We start from the raw sequence: 19,402 nt of genomic DNA, 5'->3' as shown, positions 1-19,402 counted from the left end.
TCGGATTCACTTCTCCATACATCCTACCTTCCAGAAAGTGGTTGCTCTTCTGTTCCTAGAATTGTTGCTCTTCTCTTCGATCTCCTGTTGAGTTTGTAGGTGTTCAGAATGGTTTGATAACTATCTAGCTGAACTCCTGGGACCCGATGATAATTAGGTCTCCTCCTCCTCTGCCATCTTGCTCCTTCTCCCTCTATACACCCTTATACTCTCTAGTTTTAACCATGTTTGTTCTTTTTTTTATGGCTGAAAAATATTCCATTTTATATATACCACATCTTCTTTATCCATTCATCTCTCAATGGTCACTTGGGTTGCTTCCATATCTCGGCTATTGTTTAAGTAATTCTGCAGTAAATATAGGGGTGCGTGGATCCCTTTGAATTAGTGTTTTTGTAATCTTTGGTTAAAAACTCAGTAGAGCAAAACCAAAAACAAGAACAACCCCGCCACCCCCCCCCAAAAAAAACCCCAGTAGCGCAATTACTAGATTGTCGGGTATTTCTATTTTTAACTTTTTTAGGAACTTCCATAGTGTTTTCCACAGTGGCTGTACCAGTTTGCATTCCCACCACCAACATTGCAAGTGTTCCTTTTTTTCCACATCCTCACCACTCCTGATATCCGGTGTTTTTTTATTTGAGCCATTCTGACAGGTATGAGGTGATATCTTATTGTAGTTTTGATTTGCATTTCCCTGATGATATATGATAATGAGCATCTTTTCAAATGTGTGTGTTGACCATCTGTAAGTCTTCTTTGGAAAAATGTCTGTGTCTTCTGCACATTTTAAAATTGGATTATTCATTTTGTGTGTGTTCAGCTTTATAAGTTCTTTATAGATTTTGGATTCTAACCCTTTATTAGGTATGTCAACCCTTTATCAGGTGTGTTATTTGTAAATTTCTCCTATTCCATAGTTTACCATTTAGTTTTGTTGATTGTTTCTGTCACTGCACAGATGCTTTTTATTTTGATGTAGTTCCCACAGTTTATTTTTGCTTTTGTTTCCCTTCTTTCAGGGACCTATCCAGAAAAAAAATTGCTATAGCCAATGCCAGAGGTACTATTGTCTTTGCTCTTTTCTATGATTTTTGTGGTTTTCGGTCTCACATTTAGGTCTTTAATCCATTTTGAATTTGAATTTATTTTTGTGTATGTTGAAAGAAAGTAGTCTAATTTCATTCTTTTGCATGTTGCTGTCAGTTTTCCCAACACCATTTGTTGAAAGAACTTTTCCCCATTGGATATTCTTTCCTGATTTGTCAGAGATAATTTAATTGGCCATACAATTGTGGGTTTATGTCTGTGTTTTCTACTCTGTTCAGTTGATCTCTGTGTCTATTTTTGTGCCAGTACCATACTGTTTGGATTACTACAGCTTTGTAATATAACTTGCATTTCAGAATTGTGATGCCTCCAGATTTGCTTTTCTTTTTCAAGATTGCTTTAGCTCTTTGAGGTCTTTTGTGATCCCATACGAATTTTAAACCTGTTTGTTCTGGTTCTGTGAAAAATACTATTGTTTTTTGATAGGATTGTGTTAAATGTGTAGATTGTTTTGGATATCAAAGGCATTTTTTTTTCAAAGGCATTTTTAACAATATTTATTCTTCTAATCCATGAGTATGGGATGTCTTTCCATTTCTTTGTGTCATTTTCAGTTTGTTTCTTCAGTTTTTTATAGTTTTCAGAGTACAGACCTTTCATCTCTTTGGTTTATTTCTAGGTATCTTCTTATTTTCGTTGTACTTGTAAAAGGGATTGTTTTTTAAATTTCTCTTTCTGTTGATTCATTTTTGGTATGTAGAGATACAACAGATTTTTGTGCATTAATTTTGTATCCTGCAACTTTACTGAGTTTGTTTATCAGTGCTAGCAGTTTTGTGGGGAGTCTTTTTGGTTTTCTATATATAGTATCATGTCATCTCCAAATAGTGAATGTTTTACTTCTCCCATACCAATTTGGATACCTTTTATATGTTTTTGTTGTCTGATTGCTGTGGATAGAACTTCCAGTAATATGTGGAATAAAGGTGGTGAATGGACATCCTTGTCTTGTTTCATAGCTTGCCTTTTGCTTTTATTGTGGTTTTCTGTGCTGCATAGAGCTTTTTCTTTTTTAATTTTTTAGACAAGATTTTATTTTTAAGTAATCTCTATGCCCAAAATGGGGCTCAAACCTACAACCCCAAGATCAAGAGTTGCATGCTCTACTGACCAAGCCAGCAAGACACCCTTGCACAGAGTTTTTTAGTGTGATGCCATCCCATACATATATTTTTCATTTGTTGCCTTTGCTTTTAGTATCCAAAAAAAAAAAAAAAAAAAGAAAAGAAAAAAAAAAGAAAGAAAGAAAGAAAAAGAAAAAGTCATTGCCAAGACATTAAGGAGCTTACCTCTAATATTTTCTTCCTAGAATTTTGTTGTTTCAGGTCTTACCTTCAAGTCCTCAATACTTTTTGAGTTGATTTTTGTGAATGATGAAATGAGTCTAGTTTCATTCTTTTGCATATGGATATCCAGTTTTCCCAGTATCATTTATTGAAGAGACTATTTTTCCCTATTTTATACTCTTGATGTTTTGTCAAAAGTTAGTTGACTCTAAGTGTATGGGTTTATTTCTGGGATCTCTTTTCTGTTCCATTTAAATGCCCGTTTTTATGACAATACTGCACTGTGTGATTACTATAGCTCTATTACTACACATAGTTTAAAATCAGAAAGTATGATGTCTCCAGCTTTGTTCTTTCTCAAGATTGCTTTGGCTATTCACAATCTTTTCATCTCCTTAGTTAAATATATTTCTAAGTATTTTATTGTGCTGGATGTTATTATAAATGGGATTTTAAATTTCTTTTTCAGATCATTTGTTGTTATTGTATAGAAACACTACTGTTATCAGTATGTTGATATTGTATCCTGCAACTTTCCCGAATTTGTTAGTTACATCTAACAGTTTTTTTTTGGTGGAATGTTTAGGATTTTCTATATATAAAATCATGTCATCTGCAAATAGACAGAACTTACTTTTTCCTTTCTGATTCAGAAAACTTTTTTTTTTTTCCTTGCCTGATTGCACTGAGTTGGTGTGGTGAGAGTGGGCATCCTTGTCTTGTTCCTGATCTTAGAGAAAAAGCTGTCAAACTTTCCTCATTGAATATGATATATGGGTGCTTATCCCATATGGCTTTTATTATTATGTTGAGGTATGTTTCTTTATCTAATTTGTTGAGGGTATTTATCAGGAATGGATGTTGAATTGTGTCAATTGCTTTTTATGCATCTACTGAGATTATCATATGATTTTTATCTTTTATTCTATTAAAGATGTTATTGATTACCTATTCTTATTATTATTATGTTTTTAATTGATTTGTATGTATTGAACCATCCCTGTATCACAAGGATGAATCCTGCCTGATCATAGTGTATGGTACTTTTATTGTGATTTGAATTTGGTTTGCTAATATTTATTGAGAATTTTTCATCTATGTTCAGAGAGGATATTGGTCTGTGGTTTTTTGATTTCGTTGTTTTGTTTTGTTTTTCCTTGTAGTGTCCTTATCTGGCTTTGGTATCAGGACAATGCTGGCCATGTAAAATGAATTTGGGAGTGTTCCTTCCTTTTCAATTTATTGGACGAGTTTGATAAGGATTGTTGTTAATGTTTCTTTAATGTTTAGTAGAATTCAACGAATATAATTATCTGGTCCTGGTCTTCTTGTCATTGAGAGGTTCTTGATTAATGATTCAATGTCTTTACTCATTATTTGTCTGTTCGTATTTTCTGTTTCTTCATGATTCAATCTTTATAGGTTATATGTTTCTACGAATTTATATATTTCTTTTTGGTTTCCAATTATTGCCATATAATGGTTCACAGTAATCTTTTATGATATTTGTACAGTTGTGGTGTCAGTTGTGTCTCCTTTTTCATTTCTGATTTTATTTAATTGTTTTTTTCTCGTTGAGTAGAGTTAACACAATGATATAGGAGAAATTACTGCCTGTGTTCTTTCTAGGATTTTTATGGTTTCAGGTCTCATATCTAGGACTTTAAGCCATTCTGAGTTTATTTTTGTGTATGGCTTTAGAAAGTGGTCCATTTTTATTCTTTTATATAGCTGTTCTGTTTTCCTGTATCATTTATTAAAGAGATTGTCTTCTCCCCACTTTGTAGTCTTGCCTCCTTTGTCATAGGTTAGTTGACTAATGAGTATTGGTCTATTTCGGAGCTCTCTTCTGTTCCACTGATCTGTGTGTCTATTTTTGTGACAGTACCATAATGTTTGATTATGGAAATCTGGAATGGTGATATCTCCAGCTCTGTTTTTCTTTCTCAAAATGACTATGTCTATTTGAGGTAATTTGTGACCAAGAGAAAAAGAGAAAGGACCCAAATAAACAAAACCAGAAATGGAAGAAGAGAAGTAACAATAGATACCACAGAAATAGAAAGTATTATAAGAGAATACTGTGAAAAAATATATGCCAACAAATTGGACAAACCAGAAGAAATGGATAAAATCCTAGGAACATATTATCTTCCAAAACTGAATCAGGAAGAAATAGAAAATCATTTCTGATTTTATTTATTTGAGTCTTCTTCTCTTTCAGTCTTAGTGTAGCCAAAGTTTTGTTTAGTTTTTTATTTTTATTTATTTGACAGAGAGAGATCACAAGCAGACAGAGGGGCAGGCAGAGAGCTGGGCTGGGGGAGCAGGCTCCCTGCCAAGCAGAGAGCCTGATGCAGGGCTCGATCCCAGGACCCTGGGATCATGATCTGAGCAGAAGGCAGAGGCTTAACCCTCTGAGCTACCCAGTCACCCCTGGTTTAGTTTTGTTAATCTTCTCTATTATTTTTCTGGTCTCTGTTTTATTATTTCTGCTCTGGTATTTATTATTGCCCATTTTACCCCAAAATTTATTCATTTGTTGATTTTCTGTCTGGATGGTTTATCTACTATGGAAAATAGGGTATTAAAGTCTTCCACTCTTATGGTTTTGTCTGTTTCCCTCTTCAGAGTTTTTTTTGAAAACTTATTTATTTTAGAGAGAGAGCATGGGGTAGGGGCAAAGGCAGAGGGGACAGGGAGTCTTTTTTTTTTAATAAACATATAATGTATTATTAGCCCCAGGGGTACAGGTCTGTGAATCTCCAGGTTTACACACTTCACAGCATTCACCATAGCACATACCCTCCCCAATGTCCATAACCCCACCACCCTCTCCCTACCCCCCTCCCTCTAGCCCCCTCAGTTTGTTTTGTGACATTAAGAGTCTCTTATGGTTTGTCTCCCTCCAGATCCCATCTTGTTTCATTTACTCTTTTCGTACCACCCAAGCCCCCCATGTTGCATCTCCATTTCCTCATATCAGGGAGATCATATGATAGTTGTCTTTCTCCGATTGACATATTTTGCTAAGCATAATACCCTCTAGTTCCATCCACATCGTCACAAATGGCAAGATTTCATTTCTTTTGATGGCTGCATAGTAGTCCATTGTATAAATATATATATATATATATATATATGTATATATATATATATACTACATCTTCTTTATCCATTCATCTGTGGATGGACATCTAGGTTCTTTCCATCGTTTGGCTATTGTGGATATTGCTGCTATAAACATTCGGGTGCACGTGCCCCTCCGATCACTACCTTTGTATCTTGAGGGTAAATACCCAGTAGTGCAATTGCTGGGTCGTAAGGTAGCTCTATTTTTAACTTTTTGAGGAACCTCCATGCTGTTTTCCAGAGTGGTTGCACCAGCTTGCATTCCCACCAACAGTGTAGGAGGGTTCCCCTTTCTCTGCATCCTCACCAGCATCTATCATTTCTTGACTTGTTAATTTTAGCCATTCTGACTGGGGTGGGTGGTATCTCATTGTGGTTTTGATTTGTATTTCCCTGATGCTGAGTGATGTGGAGCCTTTTTTCATGTGTCTGTTGGCCATCTGGATGGCTTCTTTGCAGAAATGTCTGTTCATGTCCTCTGTCCATTTCTTGATTGGGTTATTTGTTCTTTGGGTGTTGAGTTTGCTGAGCCCTTTATAGATTTTGGATACTAGCCCTTTATCTGATATGTCCTTTGCAAATAATTTCTCCCATTCTGTCAGTTGTCTTTTGGTTTTGTTTACTCTTTCCTTTGCTGTGCAAAAGCTTTTGATCTCGATGAAGTCCCAATAGTTCATTTTTGCCCTTGCTTCCCTTGCCTTTGGCGATGTTCCTAGGAAGAATCTGCTGCAGTTGAGGTCGAAGAGGTTGCTGCCTATGTTCTCCTCAAGGATTTTGATGGATTCCTTTCTCACTTGAGGTCTTTCATCCATTTCGAGTCTATTTTCATGTGTGGTGTTAGGAAGTGGTCCAGTTCCATTTTTCTGCATGTGGATGTCCAATTTTCCCAACGCCATTTGTTAAAGAGGCTGTCTTTTTTCCAGTGGACATTCTTTCCTGCTTTGTTGAAGATTAGTTGACCATAGAATTGAGGGTCTATTTCTGGGCTCTCTCTTCTGTTCCATTGATCTATGTGTCTGTTTTTGTGCCAGTACCATACTGTCTTGATGATGATAGCTTTGTAATAGAGCTTAAAGTCTGGAATTGTGATACCACCAACTTTGGCTTTCTTTTTCAATATTCCTTTGGATATCTGAGGTCTTTTCTGGTTCCATATAAATTTTAGCATTATTTGTTCCATTTCTTTGAAAAAAATGGATGGGATTTTGATAGGGATTGCATTAAATGTGTAGATTGCTTTAGGTAGAATAGACATTTTCACAATATTTGTTCTTCCAATCCATGAGCATGGAATATTTTTCCATTTCTTTGTGTGTTCCTCAATTTCTTTCATGCCTACTTTATAGTTTTCTGAGTATAGATTCTTTGCCTCTTTGGTTAGATTTATTGCTAGGTATCTTATGGTTTGGGGTGCAATGGTAAATGGGACTGACTCCTCAATTTCTCTTTCTTCTGTCTTGTTGTTAGTGTAAAGAAATGCGACTGATTTCTGGGCATTGACTTTATATCCTGACACTTTACTGAATTCCTGTACAAATTCTAGCAGTTTTGGAGTGGAGTCTTTTGGGTTTTCCACATATAGTATCATATCATCTGCAAGGAGTGATAGTTTGACTTCTTCTTTGCCAATTTGGATGCCTTTAATTTCTTTTTGTTGTCTGATTGCTGAGGCTAGGACTTCTAGTACTATGTTGAACAGCAGTGGTGATAACGGACATCCTTGCCATGTTCCTGACCTTAGCGGAAAAGCTTTCATTTTTTCTCCATTGAGAATGATATTTGCAGTGGGTTTTTCATAGATGGCTTTGATAATATTGAGGTATGTGCCTTCTATCGCTACACTTTGAAGAGTTTTGATCAGGAAGGGATGCTGCACTTTGTCAAATGCTTTTTCAGCATCTATTGAGAGTATCATATGGTTCTTATTCTTTCTTTTATTAATGTATTGTATCACATTGATGGATTTGCGGATGTTGAACCAACCTTGCAGCCTTGGAGTAAATCCCACTTGGTCGTGGTGAATAATCCTTTTAATGTACTGTTGGATCCTATTGGCCAGTATTTTGGTGAGAATTTTCGCATCTGTGTTCATCAAGGATATGGGTCTGTAATTCTCTTTTTTGGTGGGATCCTTGTCTGGTTTTGGGATCAAGGTGATGCTGGCCTCCTAGAATGAGTTTGGAAGTTTTCCTTCCATTTCTATTTTTTGGAACAGTTTCAGGAGAATAGGAATTAATTCTTCTTTAAATGTTTGGTAGAATTCCCCTGGGAAGCCATCTGGCCCTGGACTTTTGTTTGTTTGGAGATTTTTGATGACTGTTTCAATCTCCATATTGGTTATGGGTCTGTTCAGGTTTTCTATTTCTTCCTGGTTCAGTTGTGGTAGTTCATATGTCTCTAGCAATGCATCCATTTCTTCCAGATTGTCAGATTTGTGGGCATAGAGTTTCTCATAATATGTTCTTATAATTGTTTGAATTTCTTTGTTGTTGGTTGTGATCTCTCCTCTTTCATTCATGATTTCATTTATTTGGGACCTTTCTCTTTTCTTTTTGATAAGTCTGGCCAGGGGTTTATCAATCTTATTAATTCTTTCAAAGAACCAGCTCCTAGTTTCATTGATTTGTTCTATTGTTTTTTTAGTTTCTATTTCATTGATTTCTGCTCTGATCTTTATGATTTCTCTTCTCCTGCTGGGTTTAGGTTTTCTTTGTTGTTTTTTTCTCCAGCTCCTTTAGGTGTAGGGTTAGGTTGTGTATTTGAGACCTTTCTTGTTTCTTGAGAAAGGCTTGTATCGCTGTATATTTTCCTCCCAGGACTGCCTTTGCTGTGTCCCACAGATTTTGAACTGTTGTGTTTTCATTATCATTTGTTTCCTTGAATTTTTCAATTCTTCTTTATTTCCTTGTTGATTCATTCATTCTTTAGAAGGATACTGTTTAGTCTCCATGTATTTGGGTTCTTTCCAAATTTTCTCTTGTGATTGAGTTTTAGCTTAAGAGCATTGTGGTCTGAAAATGTGCAGGGAATGATCCCAATCTTTTGATCCTGGTTGATACCTGATTTATGAACCAGGATGTGATCCATTCTGGAGAATGTTCCATGTGCACTAAAGAAGAATGTGTATTCTGTTGCTTTGGGATGGAATGTTCTGAATATAGCTGTGATGTCCATCTGGTCCAGTGTGTCATTTAAGGCCTTGATTTCCTTGTTGATCTTTTGCTTAGATGATCTGTCCATTTCAGTGAGGGGGGGGTGTAAAAATTTCCTATTATTATTGTATTATTGTCATTGTGTTTCTTTGATTTTATTATTAATTGGTTTACATAGTTGGCTGCTCCCATGTTAAGGGCATAGGTATTTAAAATTGTTAGATCTTCTTGTTGGACAGACCCTTTGAGCATGATATAGTGTCCTTCCTCATCTCTTATTATAGTCTTTGGCTTAAAATCTGATTGATCTGATATAAGGCCACCCCAGCTTTCTTTTGATGTCCATTAGCATGGTAAATTGTTTTCCACCCGGGGCAGGGAGTCTTAAGCAGACTCTGCATTAGTGCAGAACGTGATCCGGGGCTCCATCTCATGACCCTGATCATGACCTAAGCCAAATCCCAAATCTGGATGCTCTACCAACTGTGCCAGCCAGGCGCCCCTCTCTTCAGATCTAGTAGTATTTGCTTAATATATTTCAGTGCTCTCGTGTTGGATGCATACATGTATTTATGATTGTTGTGCCTTCTTGATCAGTTGACTCTTGCATCATTCTATAGTGGCCTTCTTTGTCTTTTGTTACTATTTTTGACTTAAAGTCTCTTTTGTCTAATGTAAGTAAAGCTACTCCTGCTCTCGTTTGGTTTCCACTTGCATGGAATATCTTTTTCCATCCATTCACTTTTAGCCTATGTGTATTAAAGCTGAGGTGAGTCTTTTGTAGGAAGCATATATGTGGGTCTTATATATTTTATCTGTTCACCCACTCTGTGTTTTCTTCCTGGGAGAAATCAGTGCATTTTCATTTACAGTAATTATTGATAGGTAAAGATTTACTTATGCCATCTCATTGTTTCCTAGCTGTTTTATAGTTCTCTTATACCTTTCTTCCTCTTTGACTGCCTTCCATTATGAATTGATGATTTTCTGTAGTGGTAGGCTTTGATTCTCTTCCATGTATCATTTGTGAATCTATTGTAGGTTTCTGCTTTTTGGTTACCATGAGGCTTACATGAAACATCTTATATGTATAGCGGTCTATTTCATACTGATAACAATTCAACTTCAATCACATGAAAACTCTACCCTTTTACTCCCTTTTATATGTTTATATTATAAATATAAATACATATAAATAGAATATATTTTATATTATATACTATATATGTTTTATATAGTATATATATTTTATATTATATACTACCCTTTTATATTTTTGATGTCACAGTTTACTTCTTTTTATATTGCGTATCCATTAATAAATCATTGTAGGTGTAGTTTTTTATTTTATTTCACTTTTTTTCAGTGTTCCAAAATTCATTGTCTATGCCCCATACCCAGTGATCCAGGCGATATGTAGCTGTATTTTTAAAAACTTTTGTCCTTTAACTGTTAAACTAGAGTTAAATGGTTAACATGCCAGTGTTGTGTATTTTCATGTGTCTTCATGTTTCTAATTATCATCCTTTCACTTCAATTTCAAGTACTCCTTTCAGCATTTCTTGGAAGGCAGTTCTAGTGGTAGTGAGCTCCATCACCTTCCTTTTTGGGGGGAAAGTCTTCATTTTGCCTTCTTTTCTGAAGGCAATTTTGCCAGGTTAAGTATTCTTGGTTGGCAGTTTCTTTCTCACAGGATTTTGAATATATCATTCCGTTCACTCCTGGCCTGCAAGGTCCCTGCTCAGCAATCTGCTGTAGCCTTATGGGGCTTACCTTGTATGAGAGAGTTTTTTTCCCTTGTTGCTTTTGAAATTCTTTCTTTGTCTTTGATTTAGTGAGTTACATTATAATGCATCTTGTAGAAGATCATTTTGGGTTGAAATTTTGTGGTGACGTATTACCTTCATTAACTTGGATCTCCAAATCTCTCCCCCAGGTTTGGGAAGTTCTCAGCCATTATTTCTTTAACTAAGCTCTTTACCACATTTTTCTCTCCTCCTTCTGGGACTCCAGTGATCTTTACATTGTTTTTTATTTTGTTTTGTTTTGTTGTGTTTTGATGGTGCCCCATAATTTTCATAAGATTTCTTTATTCTTTTTCATTCTTTTTCCTTCTTGCTCCCCTATTTGGATAATTTCCGTTAATCTCTCTTTTACATCACTGGTTCCTTATTCTGCTTTGTCAAGTCTGATATCGAAGCTCTCTATTGAACTATTCAGTTACTGTATTCTACAGGTCCAAAATTTCTGTTTGGTGTTTTTAAAAAGTGTTTTCTCTTGGTTGAACTTTTCGTTTTTCTCTTGTATTGTCTTTCTGATTTTGTTAAGTTGTTTATATGTGTTTTTTTAAATAGTTTCCTGAACATCTTTAGAACAACTGTTTTGAATTATCTGTTGAGCAATTCTTGGATCTCCATTTCTTTGGGGCCAGTTCCTGGAGGTTTACTCTATTCCTTTGGTGGAGTCATCTTTCCCTAATTCTTTGTGATTCCAATAGCCTTTTGTAGGTCTGTGCATTTGAAGTAGTCTCCTGAATTTTATGGCCTGACTTGGGTAATATAAGACTTTGACCTCAAAGTGGGGGCATGCTGGGCACCAAGTGTGGGGTGTGAGTGGCATGGTTCTCTTTGGCCAAGGCCACTAGGATCCACAGCATTGACAACACTGTTGTCCTTGATAAGCATTCAAGGGGTCCATAGTGGCTTCAACGGCAGTTGGGGTCCTCAGTGACACTTCCAGGTACAATGGCTAGGGCCCAGGCATGTAGTGATGGTGGCCAGAGCTCGTGGTGGCATACTTGGCTGCAGAGTCCAGCTGCAGGTGCCTGTGTCGTGTCATGTGTCAGTTGGGCACATCATGCAGTGGTGGGGTCATGGAAGGCAGCAAAGACAGGCCCAGCTACAGGCTCACTGGCATGCACTACTGTGGCTGTTGGGTATTGCCATGGGTTCACAGTAGTGTAAACTGTTGGCAGGATTCAAACCTGGGATGTGTGGGTGCACAGCTGGTGGGGCTAATGACAGAATACAGGGCCTAATCCAGGCCCACAAGCAATTACAGAATCCCAGGCTGTTGGTGTGCTCCCCTATGTCGCCACAGTCTTACTCCAAGGCCTACACACTTCACCAGAGGCCAGTGACAATTTTCAGGCTTACCAGGCTTGCAGCGTGCAAGTGCACAGCTAGATGGGTAGCCCCAAGTGCACCCATGGGGGTGGGGTCAGCGTTGGGGGTTTAGACTGGCATCTTACACCTGGGGAAAAACAGAGGCTTGAGCTGGCTGCTGGTGCAGTTCCCAGGCTCTTTTTGCAGCCAGAGAGGGGAATTAGAGGGAAGAGACTCAGACAACGGGTGTCAGCAAATGCCAATACCTGAAAGCTGGTGAAAACTGCAGGTTTTCACCTTAGTGAAATTTAGTGAAACTTATTTCCATGGAGGCTTAGTTGGTGATTGATTTCTTCACTGGCAAAACCTGCTGGGCTTCACTGTAGGGGGTCCTGCTACGTGGCTGCTATTAGTAGCTATTGTGTTTCTTTTTTTCCTAACCATCTCTGCATATCTCACTTTTGTTGGTCTCTGGGTAGGGTAAACCTGAATTGGGACCTTTGTGCAGTATCCCGAAAACCTGGAGAAGCTGGTCCCTCACTCTGCTTTTCCTTTTCTAGTAAATGGAACTCCTTCTGGCTGGGGACTCTTGGCACTGAGCAGTGCCAGCTTGAGGGGTGAGATGATGCAGGCAAAATGAAACGTTCTTCTTTTCTTGTGCAATTATTCTCAAGTTTTTTTGTTTCACTGTGTTGCTAAGGTTCCTTAAGAGGACTCCTGAGCTCTTCCAGAGCCGTTTTTGTTCATGGAGAGCTTTCTGATTATTGATCTTTGTGAAGGGATGGAGGTGTCCCTACATCGTTGTTTGGTGATGTCACTCCCACCTTTCCCAGATTTTTAAATGCACTCCAAAATTTGTGAATCATTGTGCAAGATAGTAAAGGAGGGAGAAGTCAAGTACCATGTTTTATTGATCCCGGGTCAGCACAATTCCTTATGTTGACCGTCATTACAAATTTATATTATTTACTTATCATCACTGTTACCCTTAGAATTAACTTGGGAAATAAAAGATATAACATTTTTATTATTTTCTTTACCAAGCTCTAGAAGGCCATACCACCTTCTGGGGAGTCATCAGTGCTATCGCTGTCAATCAAAGTCAGGTACTGTCATCACCAGACCATCTCAGAAGAGCAGGAGAGGCCCCTGCAGAGCATCTATTTGGCTCATGTTGACCCATTAAGAGTACAGGACAAGACTCACAGCATGGGAATGTCTGCTGGAGATCCCACTAAAGTGGAGACCTTGGCAAACACCATTGGAAGAAATAAGCAACAGGGGACTCCTGCTCTGAAGGTTGGTCAGTGAAAGGCAGCAGTGGCCACACTGAATCTGCAGGGGGAATAGTAGGCCTCATTAAGCTGCACTATATAGAGATCCTTCCATCGTTGCACTATTTAGACAGTGTAAACAGCATAAACACTAAGAGGTTGAATCTGTCCATTCCAGCAAGCCTGGAGGCTTGTAAAAGAGTCCCAAGAATTTATCAGGGGAGCTAGGGTTAACAATTTTGGATTTGGGGGGAACCAATGTTCATGTTGTCATTAGACGTTTGAAGCAGTAATCCCAGAATCTTAGGAGGCTAAATGAACCATTTCTACAGGCTGCAGGTTCCAGGAAGTCCCTACAGCTCCCAATGGAAAACATGGCTTATTATCTGGACCAAAGAATTTGGATACATCCTTAATTGGCCATACTTTTATAAAGGCTTGAAAACAACTCCAATAGGTTATCTAAAATATTGGTTTGATCAAAAGAATCTTAAGACTTATTTAAAACGTCTTCAGTTGTAGCACAAAAGTAAAAGGGGAAAGTGCCAAGATCTGAGGTAACAAAGAAATAGGAAAAAAATCAAATATATGGATATATAGTAGAAGATGAAATTGTAGACTAGATCATACAGGGTGCTTTGTAGACTATCTTTAAAAATGTGTGTTTTAAGTATGAGAGGACATCACTGAAAGATTTTTTTTAAGATTTTATTTATTTATTTGAAAGAGAGAGAGAGTGAGAGCACTAGCAGAGAGGAGAGGGATTGTTTTATTTATTTATTTATTTTGGCTGTTATGCACAATGTTATGAACATTTTTTTTTCAAAGATTTCATTTATTCATTTGAGAGAGAGAGAGAAGGAATGAGAGAGAGAGAGAGTATGAAAGGAAAGAGGTCAGTGGAGAAGCAGACTCCCCACCGAACAGTGAGCCTGATGCGGGACTCAATCTTGGGGTTCCAGGGTCATGACCTGAGCCGAACGCAGTCGCCTAACAAACAGCTACCCAGGTGGGCTTCTATGTACATTATTGGGCAATCCTAACTGGTTTTTGGGGTCAGGATCATGGGCCCCAGACAAGCAACATAGGTTGGCCAGTAAAATTGAAAGAAATATTTTTCAGATACTTTTGAGTTTCTATTATGACTTTTGACGACACTAAATGCTGAGATTTGGAACATAATTATGTTTGGGTTAACTATCCTAAGATTTGGGGATTGTTTTATTTTTGTTAATGTGTAGGTGTGAAAAACAATTGCTGTGTAATTTTATATGCTTTAGATCCTTCATAGTGAGGCTGCTGAGCTGTGTGGCAAGCAAACAGACACAAAATCTGAGGTCCTAAACTGCAGCCACTCTAGAGAAAGACAGTCCAGTCTGCAGCTGCTTAAAGAATGAAGACATGGGGTGCCTGGGTGGCTCAGTGGGTTAAAGCCTCTGCCTTCAGCTCAGGTCATGATCTCAGGGTCCTGGGATCGAGTCCCATATCGGGCTATCTGCTCAGCAGGGAGCCTGCTTCCCTCTCTCTATCTGCCTGCCTCTCTGCCTACTTGTGATCTCTCTCTGTGTCTCAAAAAAAAATAAATAAATCTTAAAAAAAAAAAAAGAATGAAGACACAAAAAATTCATCTAACTGAAATTGAGCAGAATGAACAGTTGAGGGAAATGATTATTTAGACTTTAAACTGAAATTGGGGACTTTAATTTCTTGGATTAGTAATGCACAGGGACAGCAGAATTTTTTCACACGTTAGCCCTTTGGGACTTCAACTAAAAGATTTTGAATTTTAATTTTTTAAGATTTTTATCTTTTAATTACATCAATGGGAAATTAACAATGGGAAGGTTTTTTTATTGAATTTAGGAGTATCACAGTATGTCGATATATGATATTTGGAATATTTTAAAGATTTTATTTATTTATTTGACAGAGAGAGATCACAAGTAGGCAGGAGGCAGGCAGAGAGAGAGAGAGGGAAGCAGGCTCCCTGCTGAGCAGAGAGCCCGATGCGGGACTCGATCCCAGGACCCTGAGATCATGACCTGAGCCGAAGGCAGCGGCTTAACCCACTGAGCCACCCAGGCGCCCCGATATTTGGAATATTTTAATTTAATTTGGAAGATTTGATTTCATTTTAATGTTTTAGTGTTGTTATTTAACCTCACTGCAGAAACTCTGAGAGGCTATGTTGGGCAATGTAGCTGGGCAAAATTTGGAATAGGAAATAGAACAGAAGTGAACGTTCATCTTTAAATTCAGAATGGCCACTGAGATCATTCAGTTAATGTACCATTCTATCCCATTTCAGACCTTAGAGCAAAATCTAATTCTATTAGCAGTAAGAAAGGTCCTAGAAAGTCCCAGAGAGATCCACAAATGCATATGGAAGGGCTGTTATTTTCTTATAACAAATATTTTCTTCACTATGATAAATGCATATTAGTTCTATGCTAATAATGCCTCATGGACTGATTTTTAGAAGATATCTAAAAAAAGTCAGAGACCTACATTTAGAATAAAATTTTTTAAAAATGCAGCAAAGATAACTCTTCTATTCAAAGGTAAAGGAAAAATACAGGGAATGATGATTGTATTATCACTTACTCTTCCATCTGGGAGATGGAAAATTTCTTTGCTGTAGGCTTTTTAAGCAGTTAGATGACAGAGACATTCAAATGTGGAAAAAAAAAATAGTTCTGGATTTTCCTCTCTTAGCTGAATCACTGCTACTTCCACTGCCAGGAGTGTACAAATGGTGATTGCACTTTGGCCCTTCAGTTTTTTCTCCTTGGGCCAGAGTGGAAGATAAATTTGGCTGTTCTTCCAAGTGTGGGCCTTGAGCCCTTTCCTGCCAGCATGGGAAAGAGGCTGGAAACCAGCTATGCCCTTTCTGCCCCTGACCTGTCAGCACGGCGGGTTTTCCAGAATTTTCCCACTTGCTGCTACTTTGCATACTCTTCTCTGGAAAGGGAGTCACTTTTCCATTCCTGGCATTATATCTTAATTTGGTGCAAGGTTGTGGTATAAGATTGGACCTTTTGTTTGTTTGTTTGTTTCATCATGAAAGACCTGTTCTTTACCGTTTTTATTTTTTAAGTTCATGTCATTCACTTTCAAGAGTGATTTCGAAAGGGATTTCAAGAAGGGCACCTGAGTGGCTCAGCTGGTTAAGCATCTGACTCTTGATTTCGGCTCAGGTGGTCATCAGATGGGTCGTGATCTCATGGGTTGTGGAATTGGGCCCCATTTCAGGCTCCACGCTCAGTGGGAAGTCTGCTTGAGATTCTCTCTCTCCTCCCTCTCCTTCTGCCCCTCCTCCTGCTTGCACGCATGCTCTCTCTCTAAAATAAATAAATAAATCTTTAAAGAAAGAGAGAGATTTCAAAAATGTGTGCGTATATGGCCATTTTATCCTGACTTTAGAACTTTTAAAAATGTTTCAGTGTCTCCTTTAAAAAAAAGTCTGGCAAATTTGTTTAGTTAATGTATGGACACCATGTAAGGTTCTGAAGCAGAATGTCATATACATTAAAAGCCATCTCTGGAATTTTGAAGTTAGAGAAAAATTCTGCAAAACATCCCATCTAACCGTCTAATTCTAGTAGTGTTCTGAAGCTCACCTACTTTTTTTTTTCTTTTTCAAAGATGATTAAATATTACACAGTCAGAATTTCACATTCTACCTGGCATATGGTGAGTGTTCAACAAATGTTGGCTTTTATTGTTACTACTCTTTAATTTGCTCAGCCACATGTGATCATCACACAACAATTTTACCCTATGCTTATGTAGTACCTTTTTACTCTCCTTCTCTCTTCCCTCCCTGGCTCTTTCATTCTTCACTTTTTTTCTTTTCTTCTTGCTCTGGTCAGCTCCACAATCATCCTCTAAGTCTGCTACTATTTCTATCCTCATTGTTCCTATCAATAACTCCCATCAGGCAAATAGTGCAGATTTGTATGTTTACTTTAAAAAAAAAAAAAGATTTTATTTATTTATTTGAGAGAGAGAAAGAGAGCACATGAGTGGTGGGGGTTGGGCTGAGGGAGAAGGAGAAGCAGGCTCCTGGTTGAGCAGGGAGCCCAGCGTGGGGCTAAATCCTAGGACCCTGAGATCATGACCTGAGCTAAAGGCAGATGCTTAACTAACTGAGCCACGCAGGCTCTCCTATACATTTACTTTCTAGTCCTATAAAGTACAAATGTGTTTCTTCCTTTTTTTTTTTTAAGATTTTATTTATTTATTTATTTATTCATTTGACTGAGAGAGACAGCAATAGCAGGAACACAAGCAGGCGAAGTGGGAGAGGGAGAAGCAGGCTTCCCAAAGAGCAGGGAGCCCAAAGAGGGCCTCCATCTCAGGACCCTGGATTCATGACCTGAGCCAAAGGCAGATGCTTAATGACTGAGCCACCTAGGCGCCCACAAACATGTTGCTTATTGAGGCATATTATTAAATTTAAACATAAACTGTTTAAATTACTATATCAACTACACTAGGAGGTCCTATATGTTAGTATAAATGCAGACCACCCAAATATTATTGCTTATGGGGATATCCTTTTTTTCTTCACGGACAGATGTGAAGTACCAGAATGCCTTTACTATGCAGAAGGCCCGCTTCTGCTTGGCACCATTTTGTATTCAAAGTAAGGATGCTTGTTAGTTAACTCATGGCATTTTCCTTTAGTCTATAAGATGTGAGGCCTTTGGGAGGACATTTTAGCTCATGCTCATCTTATTTCTTTGGTCAATCCAGATGTTTCTGGGAAGAAGGATTTTAACACTTTTTATAGCATTATGTTTTCTGGAAGTCAACCTATGCTTTCATGGACTCTGAAAAAATCCAGTCGTATGTTGTTTCCAGTGCTTGGAATCGTCTCTCAAAGACATTTGCTGATTACTATGGTAGTGCCTAAAAAAAGGTTTTAGAGCTCTTTTCTATGAATGCATTACTGTAGCATTCAGAATTAAGATCTGTCTCTGATTCAAAAATCAAAGTATAATCATGGAAACTATTTTTTCAGGAAATTAGATTTTCCTGGCTGAGATAGCAATAAGTCTGACTGACAAGGAAAACTCTCCACATGAACAATATTGTAAAGGAGGAATAAAGAGGTTTTATCTGGGAATTTCAGAACACTGAGAGAAATGATTGCTTAAGGTGGGCCTGATTTGGGCAATGATTCTTTAATATATTGAAAAAGTGAGATAAAATTTTTATTTTTACTTCTTTGTAACCACAAGATGGCACCACTTTCCTATTTTTAAAAGTTTGACACTGCTATTTTTCATTTTTTACGTTTTTTTAAAGATTACAGATGTTTGGGGACATTTGGTTATAACTTTCCCTCAAATACAGGCTCATAGACTATAAGGCTAGAGTTACGGTATTAAATAAGAATTTGTAGGTGGAATAAGATTTATAATATGCATCGCATATGCATGGCATTTAAATGGTTTAAATGGTTGGAATCTCAGCCCAAGGGAAAGGAGTTTCTCTGGGGGTTTTGTAAGTGAAAAGGGCAATGGGCAACTTAAACTGAGAAGTCAGATGTAAAGTGGTCTTGGCCAGCAGTTCCCTGTCTGGTCCAAGGGTATGAGCTGGCAGAGAATATAGGCAGGAGGAGAAGGAGGGTAAAAATGTCAGCTGTGCTGAGAGTTGAACTCTCGTAGAAATGATATTTTGAAGTGATGGGAGTGCTGAGGTTGTGTTTGAGGAAGAAGGAAGAGATCAGAGGAGGAGAAGCATACCTAAGGCGGAAGCAAAAAGTAGAAGGCAATTCCACCCACTCCTCAGCTCTGACCTAACTCTGTTAACATATCCTGGTTTAGCAAACTGTCCTGGGCCTACAAAAGACAAACAAAGGGAACCAATGGGGAACCAGCCACCTTCCTGTCATAAATGCTGTTGTAAGGCTGTTGTCTAGCTATAGTTATAAGACCTTCCTGTCCTCACCGTCCCTTCATTCCCTGTTCTCCTTCTCTTCATCAGTCCAATCCCTTTTGGTTATAGTTAGTAGAAACCCAGTGTAAAGTAGCTTAAACAAAGGGGAATTTATCCACGCATGAGACTTAAAAGTTCAGGGTTTGAATAACTTCAAACAGTTACATATAGATGTTCCACTGTTGGTTCTGTTGTTGTTGTTGTTGTTGTTGTTGTTGTTTTTCCCCTGTTGTCTTCATCCTTCCTCACATCTGTCCGGGTTGCAGTAAAGACTGCCCCAGCAGCACTAGACCTTCATGATTTTCATAGCCATCAATCTCAGAAGCCATTAGTTTCTCTCCCAGTATTCCTACAAAGACCCTCATTGATGGCTCTGGGTTGTGTGTCCACTTGGCATA

General features: G+C 38.0%; 1 protein-coding gene across 1 annotated transcript in view; it reads left to right on the top strand.

Moving 5' to 3' along the window:
• LOC308337873 (ATP-dependent zinc metalloprotease YME1L1-like) overlaps positions 1-19,402 on the top strand; it is a 64,749-nt gene that overhangs the window by 29,512 nt on the left and 15,835 nt on the right. The gene's annotated exons all lie outside the window — the stretch shown is intronic.

This window comes from Martes martes, assembly GCF_963455335.1.
Source record: "Martes martes genome assembly, contig: scaffold_65, whole genome shotgun sequence".
Taxonomy (NCBI): Eukaryota; Metazoa; Chordata; class Mammalia; order Carnivora; family Mustelidae; genus Martes; species Martes martes.
The sequence above is the reverse complement of the archived record's forward strand: the minus strand, read 5'-3'. Positions and strand labels throughout refer to the sequence as shown.